The sequence below is a fragment of the Pimephales promelas genome, chromosome 10 (assembly GCF_988280905.1).
Source record: "Pimephales promelas chromosome 10, fPimPro1.hap1.1, whole genome shotgun sequence".
In the NCBI taxonomy this organism is placed as follows: domain Eukaryota; kingdom Metazoa; phylum Chordata; class Actinopteri; order Cypriniformes; family Leuciscidae; genus Pimephales; species Pimephales promelas.
Window position 1 is genome coordinate 18327406 of NC_142778.1, and position 14836 is coordinate 18342241.

The 14836-nt window shown below is 35.9% G+C and overlaps 1 protein-coding gene across 2 annotated transcripts in view; it reads left to right on the plus strand.

The window, feature by feature from the left end:
* Positions 1-14836, plus strand: part of myo7aa (myosin VIIAa) — a 68594-nt gene that overhangs the window by 51862 nt on the left and 1896 nt on the right. The gene's annotated exons all lie outside the window — the stretch shown is intronic.

Genomic DNA, 14836 nt, shown 5'->3' on the forward strand with positions numbered 1-14836 from the left:
TGTGTGTGTGTGTGTGAACATCTGTGGTTTTGACCGGATGACCTTTTTTAATCCAAAAAACATGTGTGTGAACATGTATGGTTTTGTCCTCTCAGTGACCCCAGGAAGCGATCGATCAAAATGGACAGGTTGACCCCGGTTGACTGGTTTTATCATTGATGTAGCCCCCCTCCCATACCAGAAAAGTCGTCTATAAAATGGGTGGTCTCTGTTCTACAGAATTCACAGAGGGAAACATGAGTTACATGACTATGGACGCTTTATCCTTACCTAAAACCCCCGAGATCGATCTGAGTAGCATGATGGAATAATTTTCTAATATAGCCCGTATCACAATATGATCTGTAAAATAAAAGCGGCTTACTTGAGTGCTGATGACCCCCCTCTGATTCTCTCACCGTCCTTCGGCCTCTGTGACAGTCGGGGTGTGAGATGGCTGAAACATTCATTCACCCAGAGAAAAAATCTTACACGAGCTAAAAAATGAAACCGTGTTTTATAGATTATAAGGAAAAAACATTTAGATTTAAATGTGAAAAAGCATCTTCCTTTATTTCCATCAAGATGTGAAAAACCTCTCATCAACAGCAGCATCTGTGAGCGTGTGTTTTTCTGTCTGTGTGTTTGTCTGTGTGTGTCTGTAACAGCATTACATTTCCGCATCCTGTGCTGAAACAGTTAGAATAAAGTTCAAACTTTTCCTCACTATCTAAAGTTAAAACCATGGTTCATTTAAAAAGAATATCAATAAAATGCTTTATCATTCATTGTAAAATAATACATGTTTTATAGATTATAAGTTGACTAAGAGTCTATCAAAAATAAAACCATCTTACTTTTTCCAGCTGGTCGACAAAGTACTTCCTAAGATGCCCATACAATACATGGATGGTTTACAAAAGATGAGTTTAAAGTTGTGAAGATCTCCCTGTGATTCTCTCTCCCCCATGCATGGTGGAGTGGTGTGTGTGTGTGTGTGTGTGTGTGTGTGTCTCTGTGTAATAAATGGCAATAAATTACTTTAGACCTCTCTGAATCCTCTAAGTCAGAGGGACCCTCTCATACTTATTTTCTCTGTGTGTGTGTGTGTGTGTGTGTGTGTTACATTATACCCCTTCAAGTGAGGACGATATATTTCACTCTAAACATTAAGCTCTATATAAATGAAAATAGTTATAAATTTACATCTAGTAATTTACAAAATTATTATTATTTAACACTAACTAGAGTTGAAAAACCTTGATCTTCAAAAGTATATAAATGAAATGGTAATAAATGTGCAATTATTAATTTACAAATATAACATTTCACACTAACTGAGTTGAAATTGAACAACATTGTTCATTTAAAAGTATATCAATTAAATGCTTTTATCTCTCATTTCAAAAATAAGACTAAGATCTTAAGACTAAGATCTCCCACAAATGATCCTCTCTCCCCCTCGCTTTACAGGCATGCATTGTGTGTGTGTCGGTTCAGCGGAGACATTCCATATGTTTGATTAGTGTTAATCTTACTTCATAGTATAATCATTAAAAGTTTAAATGATATCTTTTAAAAATACCAGATGTTTTAAAATAAATTAAATTAATTCATAAAACAAATATGCTACATCAGCGGTCTATGGAAAAACTTGACTATATTTTTATTTATCAGGGTGCATGTAAAAAATTCGATCTCTCACAAGTCATCTCACACATTGTGTGAAATGTTCAATAATTCCTTAAGTAGTATCTCTGCGAAAATCACCACATAGGTCTATCTTTAGTGCGAGAGCACCAATGAAGACATTTTAGAAACTGTGATGCCAAAGGCCGGCCACCCATTAGCTTCAGGATAGTGACAGAGCAGATGAGTCTCTGTGCATCGCCGAGTCAAAGTTTTGTTTGTACTAGAATTATTTCGAATCATAATCGTAAAAGTTTCAAGCTTTTAAAATGAAAAGATTGTTCAAATTAAATCTTTATAGTTTTAATACATTCATATCTTCTATTTCTTTTAAAGATTACTCTAATGATTTTTTTTAATGCCGACCTAAAAGTATTTTTATTTATATAGCCATAACAATTTTTGTACCGTAACTGCGTATTCTATACCATACACCTAAAACACTACCGTCAGAGAAAACTGGATTTTTACATTTTCAATAAATAATTGAATATAATTTATAATAAAGCTGTTTTGCACTCACAAAGCATAAAATCTCTATTTTTAAATCAAATGATTATAAATTAAATGATATATAACTCTATAATGAATAATAACACATATGTTACTAAAATGTATTTGTACAAATTAAACATAGTTTTATCTAAAGAATATATACATGTATAATTACAAAAAACTCATTCTATGCAAACTAGATCTAGGCAATGATAAAGACTATGCAAAAAGCAAATAGTTTAAGCTGTCATAAACAAAGACCTCTCATATCCGTTAGTGATAGGGTGAGATGAAGGTTCAGACCCTCACAGAGACGGAGGAGTTACAGGCCAGATGAGCCACTGGGACACAATTATGTCATGTTATTCTAATTTTTTATTCTAAATTCACTTAAAACCATAATCTTAAAAGTTTCAATTATCTTTTAAAATTAAAAGATGTTTAAATTTTTTATTGAAGTCATCATCTGTTTATCTTACAAGACTTCTGTATGATATAAATAGGTTTCCATAAATTTAACCAAAGCTATTATTTATACTAAAATGTAAGAAAAATTAATTATTTCTACTTATTTCTACTAAATATTTCAAACATTATTTTTGTCCATGCCACATGAAACAAGTTGTCAAAGTTTGTTTTTGTTGTTTTAAAAGAAATCACACGACTCTACGTTGCACTTATTTAGATTAAGCTGTATCATTTAGAAAATCACCACACATTTTCAGAGACGCAGTGTTGTCCATGATGTTCCATAAGTAAAGTTGGTCTTGACCGAATATTTAATTTACTCATCTTAATTCAAAGCATGATCTTACTTTTTCTACGGTCGCTATGACCATTTGTACGTATAAGATATATCATTTTTACTTTTCTTGTATCTCCCAAACTATCCTTATTCATTGTGGAAAAAGACACAAGTGAAACCCTTCACTGAGAATATACTATCGGTTATCTACACAAAATATATGTAGAATTTTCAAATGTCAGCTTTTTGGTGTTGACGACATGAACAGACTTTGTGGAGAGCCGATGATTCTATAGCAGAAACATGCCCTTTGACCTCCTCCATTTTCGAGGCTTTTTGTTAAAGACCCTACAGCTTCGTCCTTAAAAAGGCACGCCGTGTAGGAATTTCACCCATCTAGCGGTGAAATTTTATTTGCCATTCAAACGCATAGTACTCTCTAGCGCCGCGGTTTTTTTAAATGCGTGTTGTGATTACGGCGAGCGTTATGTGCCAAGAAGCTAGGACATGTCGTCCAATAGCACTTTTTCGAGTTTAACTATACACATTCTACCGTTACGCCGTCTATATAATGAATTACACAACCACGCAATGAAAAAGCTTGTAATTTAGACCATTGACTTAACTGTCGATAAGAAAGCAGGACTTCTACGTTCTGTTCAAAGTCTTTCTCCTTCATTTCCTCTATCCACCTGGGAAAAGCTGTCCCGACATTCACCCTTGTTTTTAAATTTGCCGGTCACCCTTCCTTTTAGATTCAATTTTTAAGCATTATCATGGCGATGAGGATTGCATTATGAAGTATCGTGCAGCAGTGCAGCCTTTCAAGCGCCTCTCACTGACCTCCTTGCGTCCGTTTCAGTCAGCCGGCTCTCAATGAAAACGCGTTGCGGTGGACTAGTGCTTTTTGTCCCTCTCCGTTATTATAGTTTTTCAAGATGGGGGAACGACACGGCAGCCTCTGTGACTCACCCGTCAGAGCTAATTTTACACCAATGAGATCATATTTATAGACATTGATTTTAGCTAATGAAATACGTTTTAAAAAATATTTAATTTCCCTTAAAAAGATAAAGTTTAATGACACTAGCTTGCAACATTCCCCAAAAAATCAAATACTCTTTACGATTTGTATTACACTTTTAAAGGATAATCTTACTTTAAAGTTTTAACAAAAATGTAAAAGCACATATTTGCTGTTTTCTGACACAAGACCTTTTGTGAATAGTATTAAGATGGAGGAAATTATTGTAGTGTCTTGTTCTGTTTGTATGGTGTTATCGCCTATATGTTTGAGAAACTGCCTAAACTTTGTTCTCTCGAACTTAATTTACCGACAGGTACAAATAAAACAACCAACCAACCAACCAACCAAGACCATTAACCGGTTCTTTTTTCTTTTATAAATTGACTTTCTACAAATATCAGCATGATAAAAATGGACTTAGTACACGATGATACAAGATAGTGTTGTGTTTAAAACCATGATAACATTTTCTTTGTTTTGACAAACCTACAGAAATGCCTTTTGATTACTAAGTGTCAGGCATAGTGCAAACAGACAATGTTTGAGAGCCCTAATATTGGCGTAATCTCTGCGAGGTCTCAACCACAATCGCAAAACTTTGTGGTGGGTGATACGGTCATAGCTTTACTAAAATAAAATTGTATCAAAATGTAATATATTATGGTTTGTTATCGACTAATACCTTTTATTTTTAACTAACGCTTCAATATCCAGCATAATTTTTGTTCAAAATTGTTTTGTGACCCAAAATAATCAGATAAGGAAATGTTCACAAGCTACAGTTAGATATTCTCCTCCATAGTGTGTGTGTGTAAATAGTAGCGCTTAAATGTTTGGCTGTATTTTTTCACATCGTAGCGATGCAAAGTACCATACTCTAGCCTATGGTCTCACTTTAAAAACATAATCTTTATACAGTAATTGAACGGGCCCAAATCACCAAGAAACCAGGGTTGAAAAGCACCGTTTATAATAAATATACAAAAATTCACAAATGATGACTATTCAGATAGCTAGCAGATGTCTTTGTATGTTGGACAGTGTGTCTGTTTTAGGCGAAAACATTTCTTTGAGAACCGTCAACATTCATTCAACATTAATTTAAGTGTTTGACTAAACTTTCCCTCTATCTACGATGCACAGACTATTGTAAACTACTGTTAATATAAGCAAGTATTACTTACTTAAGTTACTTATAAGTAAGTTTTAACGTGAAAAGTAAGCCCATGCTGTTTTACACTTAAACTATTACATCTGACTATTGCACTGAGAGAGGCCCATTCATTAAGTTTGGTAATTCTAGAGATCAGCCCGCTTCCATTTAAAACAAATACGCTTGTGATCATTTTTTATGTTTGTAATTGATTATGCCGTTTACATCTTGCTCCTTTGTACAGTTTGCAAAAACATGAGATATTTCGTTTAGAACATCTTTCAGCTAAGTCTACGAAACATTGACATGAAAGCTGATTATTGCGGCTTTTCTGTTACCTACAAAAATATTAAACTCGTCTAGCTATTGTCCGTTGCACTGCACAGTCATAGATGCGCAGTTATTTTGTGTATGTAGCTAAACAACGGTTCAGCCGGTTAAACAACGTGAAAGGCGGGAGGATTCATTTTTTATTCCGTCTACACCGATACTTGGATACTTGGCCAAAAGAGTTTTTGGCCTCATCACCAAAATGTTCAAATGGTGTGACATGCATGACGGATACAACAAAGTCAAAGTGCAGCTGTTCCACCCCGAGAGATGCGCGCGCAGTAGCTCCTTTACCAGACCATCTGCCCCCGTTCACTACAGTCATCCTAAATCTCTGCTGTCAGACCCTCGCAAACGTCTTTACAAGCCGTGGAAGAAATGAAAGACTGACTCCTCCCCCTCTTCTACAGATAAATTCCGGCAACCAGACCCCTCTCAAGCGCCATTTATAAACCATGGCTGACGTCAACGGTACAGAACCCGATCATGTGAGCAGCTTTGTTGATGATACCCACGGTCCATCGGACCATCACAAAGACTGGGCTCCGGTCAAAACTACCAGACGTCGCGTAGCCTTGGCACCATGCTTTGAAAACGATTGTGCTCCGGCTAACAGACCTAACAGACCTCGAAAACAACAGGGTCCAGCTAAAACTATCAACCGTCGCTTTGACTTGGGTCCGTTCATCGAGTGCGACTGCGGATGCACTAAACCTTCATCACCACCACCACCCAGCGAAAAACCTTGAAACTCGCAACCTGACTCCAACCTCTCCAATCACCGCAAAGACTTGGAATCGTACGACACACCTAAAATCATCCGCATCGTGTGGACAACCCCGCAAGGAAATCATCTGCGACATCGTCGACCTTTGGCAAGGTCTTCCGATCGTCAATGGCGAGTGACCAAGCCAGTTCCAACATGGGTGCAGCCTGTAGCCTAAAGTGCTGTATGGAATTCATGTTTAAAGACCATTACAGAATCCAGATGACCGATCTAATGAATAAGATGATTATGGACGCATCCCACCCCGATACTCCGTGTTATGACACTGTGCGTCAGGCAAATCTCAAGAAAAATATGGCTCTTATTAGAGGACTGTCTAATTCATGGAGTGATTTGACGGACAAATGTGTTAACGGTGACAATCCACCCGGTGATTTGATAAAAGAGGTTCTAGATATGATCTGTGAACCACAACGCCTGCTAGGGGTCACCGATATGTTGTGTACTTTTACTTATGTGGCCGATGTCTGTACAGAACTGGTAAAGAAATCTAAAGAATATGACTCTGATGATGATGATGATGTAATCAAAATTGCAGAAGCTATTGAAAACGTTGACAAAATTGTTGTAATGTATGTTAATTACATCCTAGATCGTGACATGATGACCTGCCGTGACTTTCTTTTCTGGTTAGATTACCACTGACATCATTATTACTACCCATTTTTCTGTTTTTTGTTTTTTTGTTTTTTTGTTTTGTTTGTTGTATAAATATCATTTTATTCAATTTACTTAGATTTAGTTTGTTGAATAAATATCATTTTATTCAATGTGCTTAGTGTCTGTTTTATTATATCCATTTGATTTAGTATCTGATTTATACTATGCATGTTTACTATGAATCCTATAGAAACCAAGTTATGAGCTTATGAGTTCCGACATGACCACAAAATATTTTTTTATTTCAACATAGTGAATTAAAACAATAACGACATTTACAGGTGATCGAGCGACAATAAAAAGTTGCGGCACGCAATCAGGTTTTTCTCTAGGGCATAGTTCACCATACTTTGAACTATGTCATTCACATCTGTTTTGACATTTTTTGACAACAGTGACACACAGAGATATGTTACAAACGTACACATACAGAGTAGTTCGACAAATTCAAATTCCTCACAAGATTCATGCATCACATCCAGAACTTTTCTGAGGATTACGCCGACCGGTTCTTTGCCGTTTACAAACATGGGCGTAACATCTGTCCAAGTTTGAACCAACCCTCTTATGTCATCCATTTCTTTTTTGAGATTTTTCACACGTTTGGTATCCCTCGTGCAATCGTTGTTGTCATCACAGGCAGCTTCGATCATCCTGTGCATCAAGCTAACCATCGGGCCTCTAAAATGATCTTTAAACATAGAGTCTTGTATAGCTCTTAAACGACAGTCTTTTCCCGTGCCGCACTCACACGCCGGATGACGCAGAACTCCGACAGAACTCGTTGGGGAGTCACTCTCAGTCAGCTTTTGCGTCGCCATTTCTGAAGTTGTTGGATTTTTCGGTCCCCTATTTGATGATGAAAGTCCTTACAGCACAATCGCCCTTGTACGTTGACAAACTTTTTGGGTCAGAAGCGTGAAAAAAGCGTGGTTCACGTCAGAAAAAACAGGAAGGTTGAAGCGGACTTTGAGAGTCTGTATTACAACAGACAATGCTCCTTCGACTTTTGATCGATGAGATGTAGCAGCGGCACACCAGTCCGCGACTATTAGAGCTAGGACCCCTTCAGTTAGGAAAACTGGGGTTGTGTATGACTGAGGCTGAGCTCTCTGTAGAGTTTATCAGTGTGGTCCGCCCTCACTCCCGCTGGAGGGGGTTGTATAGGGCTGTCGTCGTCATGATGTCGTAAACGACTATATAGGATTAAAGCCTCATGGAATCAGAAGTCATGGAGACGTTATGCATATGCCGCCAGAGAGAATTCTATGAATTGCACCAAAATATATAAATATTTTATATATTAGAAAGAAGCTAGGACGAATTTTATCTTGCTTTCAGTTAACTTTTACCCCCTATTGAGAAGTTCCGTTAAAATTAAAATTAGTTGAAATTAAAAACGTGACATCAATATCGCGTAAAACTTTTGTAATTTTGTAAATGTACTTTATTTTGTTGTATGCCTGGATTTTGAGGGTAACCGACAGAAAGATGTCTTCATTGTTTGTTTTGCTGAATTTTTAAAAAACATAGATCTACATAGATGATCTACACATATTTCAGAGATCCTTGTGCGGTATTTTAGGGATAACATTTAAGCGCTATTTAAAAACTAGGATGGTTTAAACCATCATTTTATTAAATCAAGCCAATTCATGTGAATAGTGTTGTATATGAAAAGAGAAGACCTAGAGTTCACTAACATTATAGCTCACGGTAGGAGACGGATATCCATGGGGTGATAGTGTAACAACCAGATGAAATGAAACGGTGGTAAACAATTGTAGAACACTAGCGGTTCAATGTTCAATATAAACAAGAATCTGACTCTAATGCGACTGAGCGTGTTTCACGTATAACTGTTGATAGTTAGATATAATTTATCTAGCAAGTGATATTTATGATACGTTAAGACATTTTGGTGATGAGACCAAAAACTCTTTTGGCCAAGTATCCAAGTATCGGTGTAGACGGAATAAAAAATGAATCCTCCCGCCTTTCACGTTGTTTAACCGGCTGAACCGTTGTTTAGCTACATACACAAAATAACTGCGCATCTATGACTGTGCAGTGCAACGGACAATAGCTAGACGAGTTTAATATTTTTGTAGGTAACAGAAAAGCCGCAATAATCAGCTTTCATGTCAATGTTTCGTAGACTTAGCTGAAAGATGTTCTAAACGAAATATCTCATGTTTTTGCAAACTGTACAAAGGAGCAAGATGTAAACGGCATAATCAATTACAAACATAAAAAATGATCACAAGCGTATTTGTTTTAAATGGAAGCGGGCTGATCTCTAGAATTACCAAACTTAATGAATGGGCCTCTCTCAGTGCAATAGTCAGATGTAATAGTTTAAGTGTAAAACAGCATGGGCTTACTTTTCACGTTAAAACTTACTTATAAGTAACTTAAGTAAGTAATACTTGCTTATATTAACAGTAGTTTACAATAGTCTGTGCATCGTAGATAGAGGGAAAGTTTAGTCAAACACTTAAATTAATGTTGAATGAATGTTGACGGTTCTCAAAGAAATGTTTTCGCCTAAAACAGACACACTGTCCAACATACAAAGACATCTGCTAGCTATCTGAATAGTCATCATTTGTGAATTTTTGTATATTTATTATAAACGGTGCTTTTCAACCCTGGTTTCTTGGTGATTTGGGCCCGTTCAATTACTGTATAAAGATTATGTTTTTAAAGTGAGACCATAGGCTAGAGTATGGTACTTTGCATCGCTACGATGTGAAAAAATACAGCCAAACATTTAAGCGCTACTATTTACACACACACACTATGGAGGAGAATATCTAACTGTAGCTTGTGAACATTTCCTTATCTGATTATTTTGGGTCACAAAACAATTTTGAACAAAAATTATGCTGGATATTGAAGCGTTAGTTAAAAATAAAAGGTATTAGTCGATAACAAACCATAATATATTACATTTTGATACAATTTTATTTTAGTAAAGCTATGACCGTATCACCCACCACAAAGTTTTGCGATTGTGGTTGAGACCTCGCAGAGATTACGCCAATATTAGGGCTCTCAAACATTGTCTGTTTGCACTATGCCTGACACTTAGTAATCAAAAGGCATTTCTGTAGGTTTGTCAAAACAAAGAAAATGTTATCATGGTTTTAAACACAACACTATCTTGTATCATCGTGTACTAAGTCCATTTTTATCATGCTGATATTTGTAGAAAGTCAATTTATAAAAGAAAAAAGAACCGGTTAATGGTCTTGGTTGGTTGGTTGGTTGGTTGTTTTATTTGTACCTGTCGGTAAATTAAGTTCGAGAGAACAAAGTTTAGGCAGTTTCTCAAACATATAGGCGATAACACCATACAAACAGAACAAGACACTACAATAATTTCCTCCATCTTAATACTATTCACAAAAGGTCTTGTGTCAGAAAACAGCAAATATGTGCTTTTACATTTTTGTTAAAACTTTAAAGTAAGATTATCCTTTAAAAGTGTAATACAAATCGTAAAGAGTATTTGATTTTTTGGGGAATGTTGCAAGCTAGTGTCATTAAACTTTATCTTTTTAAGGGAAATTAAATATTTTTTAAAACGTATTTCATTAGCTAAAATCAATGTCTATAAATATGATCTCATTGGTGTAAAATTAGCTCTGACGGGTGAGTCACAGAGGCTGCCGTGTCGTTCCCCCATCTTGAAAAACTATAATAACGGAGAGGGACAAAAAGCACTAGTCCACCGCAACGCGTTTTCATTGAGAGCCGGCTGACTGAAACGGACGCAAGGAGGTCAGTGAGAGGCGCTTGAAAGGCTGCACTGCTGCACGATACTTCATAATGCAATCCTCATCGCCATGATAATGCTTAAAAATTGAATCTAAAAGGAAGGGTGACCGGCAAATTTAAAAACAAGGGTGAATGTCGGGACAGCTTTTCCCAGGTGGATAGAGGAAATGAAGGAGAAAGACTTTGAACAGAACGTAGAAGTCCTGCTTTCTTATCGACAGTTAAGTCAATGGTCTAAATTACAAGCTTTTTCATTGCGTGGTTGTGTAATTCATTATATAGACGGCGTAACGGTAGAATGTGTATAGTTAAACTCGAAAAAGTGCTATTGGACGACATGTCCTAGCTTCTTGGCACATAACGCTCGCCGTAATCACAACACGCATTTAAAAAAACCGCGGCGCTAGAGAGTACTATGCGTTTGAATGGCAAATAAAATTTCACCGCTAGATGGGTGAAATTCCTACACGGCGTGCCTTTTTAAGGACGAAGCTGTAGGGTCTTTAACAAAAAGCCTCGAAAATGGAGGAGGTCAAAGGGCATGTTTCTGCTATAGAATCATCGGCTCTCCACAAAGTCTGTTCATGTCGTCAACACCAAAAAGCTGACATTTGAAAATTCTACATATATTTTGTGTAGATAACCGATAGTATATTCTCAGTGAAGGGTTTCACTTGTGTCTTTTTCCACAATGAATAAGGATAGTTTGGGAGATACAAGAAAAGTAAAAATGATATATCTTATACGTACAAATGGTCATAGCGACCGTAGAAAAAGTAAGATCATGCTTTGAATTAAGATGAGTAAATTAAATATTCGGTCAAGACCAACTTTACTTATGGAACATCATGGACAACACTGCGTCTCTGAAAATGTGTGGTGATTTTCTAAATGATACAGCTTAATCTAAATAAGTGCAACGTAGAGTCGTGTGATTTCTTTTAAAACAACAAAAACAAACTTTGACAACTTGTTTCATGTGGCATGGACAAAAATAATGTTTGAAATATTTAGTAGAAATAAGTAGAAATAATTAATTTTTCTTACATTTTAGTATAAATAATAGCTTTGGTTAAATTTATGGAAACCTATTTATATCATACAGAAGTCTTGTAAGATAAACAGATGATGACTTCAATAAAAAATTTAAACATCTTTTAATTTTAAAAGATAATTGAAACTTTTAAGATTATGGTTTTAAGTGAATTTAGAATAAAAAATTAGAATAACATGACATAATTGTGTCCCAGTGGCTCATCTGGCCTGTAACTCCTCCGTCTCTGTGAGGGTCTGAACCTTCATCTCACCCTATCACTAACGGATATGAGAGGTCTTTGTTTATGACAGCTTAAACTATTTGCTTTTTGCATAGTCTTTATCATTGCCTAGATCTAGTTTGCATAGAATGAGTTTTTTGTAATTATACATGTATATATTCTTTAGATAAAACTATGTTTAATTTGTACAAATACATTTTAGTAACATATGTGTTATTATTCATTATAGAGTTATATATCATTTAATTTATAATCATTTGATTTAAAAATAGAGATTTTATGCTTTGTGAGTGCAAAACAGCTTTATTATAAATTATATTCAATTATTTATTGAAAATGTAAAAATCCAGTTTTCTCTGACGGTAGTGTTTTAGGTGTATGGTATAGAATACGCAGTTACGGTACAAAAATTGTTATGGCTATATAAATAAAAATACTTTTAGGTCGGCATTAAAAAAAATCATTAGAGTAATCTTTAAAAGAAATAGAAGATATGAATGTATTAAAACTATAAAGATTTAATTTGAACAATCTTTTCATTTTAAAAGCTTGAAACTTTTACGATTATGATTCGAAATAATTCTAGTACAAACAAAACTTTGACTCGGCGATGCACAGAGACTCATCTGCTCTGTCACTATCCTGAAGCTAATGGGTGGCCGGCCTTTGGCATCACAGTTTCTAAAATGTCTTCATTGGTGCTCTCGCACTAAAGATAGACCTATGTGGTGATTTTCGCAGAGATACTACTTAAGGAATTATTGAACATTTCACACAATGTGTGAGATGACTTGTGAGAGATCGAATTTTTTACATGCACCCTGATAAATAAAAATATAGTCAAGTTTTTCCATAGACCGCTGATGTAGCATATTTGTTTTATGAATTAATTTAATTTATTTTAAAACATCTGGTATTTTTAAAAGATATCATTTAAACTTTTAATGATTATACTATGAAGTAAGATTAACACTAATCAAACATATGGAATGTCTCCGCTGAACCGACACACACACAATGCATGCCTGTAAAGCGAGGGGGAGAGAGGATCATTTGTGGGAGATCTTAGTCTTAAGATCTTAGTCTTATTTTTGAAATGAGAGATAAAAGCATTTAATTGATATACTTTTAAATGAACAATGTTGTTCAATTTCAACTCAGTTAGTGTGAAATGTTATATTTGTAAATTAATAATTGCACATTTATTACCATTTCATTTATATACTTTTGAAGATCAAGGTTTTTCAACTCTAGTTAGTGTTAAATAATAATAATTTTGTAAATTACTAGATGTAAATTTATAACTATTTTCATTTATATAGAGCTTAATGTTTAGAGTGAAATATATCGTCCTCACTTGAAGGGGTATAATGTAACACACACACACACACACACACAGAGAAAATAAGTATGAGAGGGTCCCTCTGACTTAGAGGATTCAGAGAGGTCTAAAGTAATTTATTGCCATTTATTACACAGAGACACACACACACACACACACACACACACACCACTCCACCATGCATGGGGGAGAGAGAATCACAGGGAGATCTTCACAACTTTAAACTCATCTTTTGTAAACCATCCATGTATTGTATGGGCATCTTAGGAAGTACTTTGTCGACCAGCTGGAAAAAGTAAGATGGTTTTATTTTTGATAGACTCTTAGTCAACTTATAATCTATAAAACATGTATTATTTTACAATGAATGATAAAGCATTTTATTGATATTCTTTTTAAATGAACCATGGTTTTAACTTTAGATAGTGAGGAAAAGTTTGAACTTTATTCTAACTGTTTCAGCACAGGATGCGGAAATGTAATGCTGTTACAGACACACACAGACAAACACACAGACAGAAAAACACACGCTCACAGATGCTGCTGTTGATGAGAGGTTTTTCACATCTTGATGGAAATAAAGGAAGATGCTTTTTCACATTTAAATCTAAATGTTTTTTCCTTATAATCTATAAAACACGGTTTCATTTTTTAGCTCGTGTAAGATTTTTTCTCTGGGTGAATGAATGTTTCAGCCATCTCACACCCCGACTGTCACAGAGGCCGAAGGACGGTGAGAGAATCAGAGGGGGGTCATCAGCACTCAAGTAAGCCGCTTTTATTTTACAGATCATATTGTGATACGGGCTATATTAGAAAATTATTCCATCATGCTACTCAGATCGATCTCGGGGGTTTTAGGTAAGGATAAAGCGTCCATAGTCATGTAACTCATGTTTCCCTCTGTGAATTCTGTAGAACAGAGACCACCCATTTTATAGACGACTTTTCTGGTATGGGAGGGGGGCTACATCAATGATAAAACCAGTCAACCGGGGTCAACCTGTCCATTTTGATCGATCGCTTCCTGGGGTCACTGAGAGGACAAAACCATACATGTTCACACACATGTTTTTTGGATTAAAAAAGGTCATCCGGTCAAAACCACAGATGTTCACACACACACACACATGTTTTTTGGATTAGAAAGGTCATAGGTTAATCGATATTCCAGAGATGGAACGCAAAAGGTCAACGGGTCAACACCACCTGTCCATTTGATTGATCGTTAGGTCAAAGGTTAATCGATATCCCAGACACGGTATGTCAAAGGTCAAAGGTTTATGACTACTTCAAAGATGGCATCCGGAAGGTCAAAGGTCAGCCCCGCCCACCTGTCAATCAAAAAAGCAATAAATCATTTTGACACATGGTGCCCTCTATAACTACTGTTGTCTACAACAGAGAAACATCCGTGAATGTCACTCACAAACATTACTAGGCAACCAGTTGTGGGAACGCCCTCCAGCGCAGCCACTGGCGACCTGCAGCGACAAAGCCGCTTGTAGTGTGAACGGGGGTTTACTCTAAATGCTGCTATTATCCTTTTTTAATGAGGTTCATTTAGTA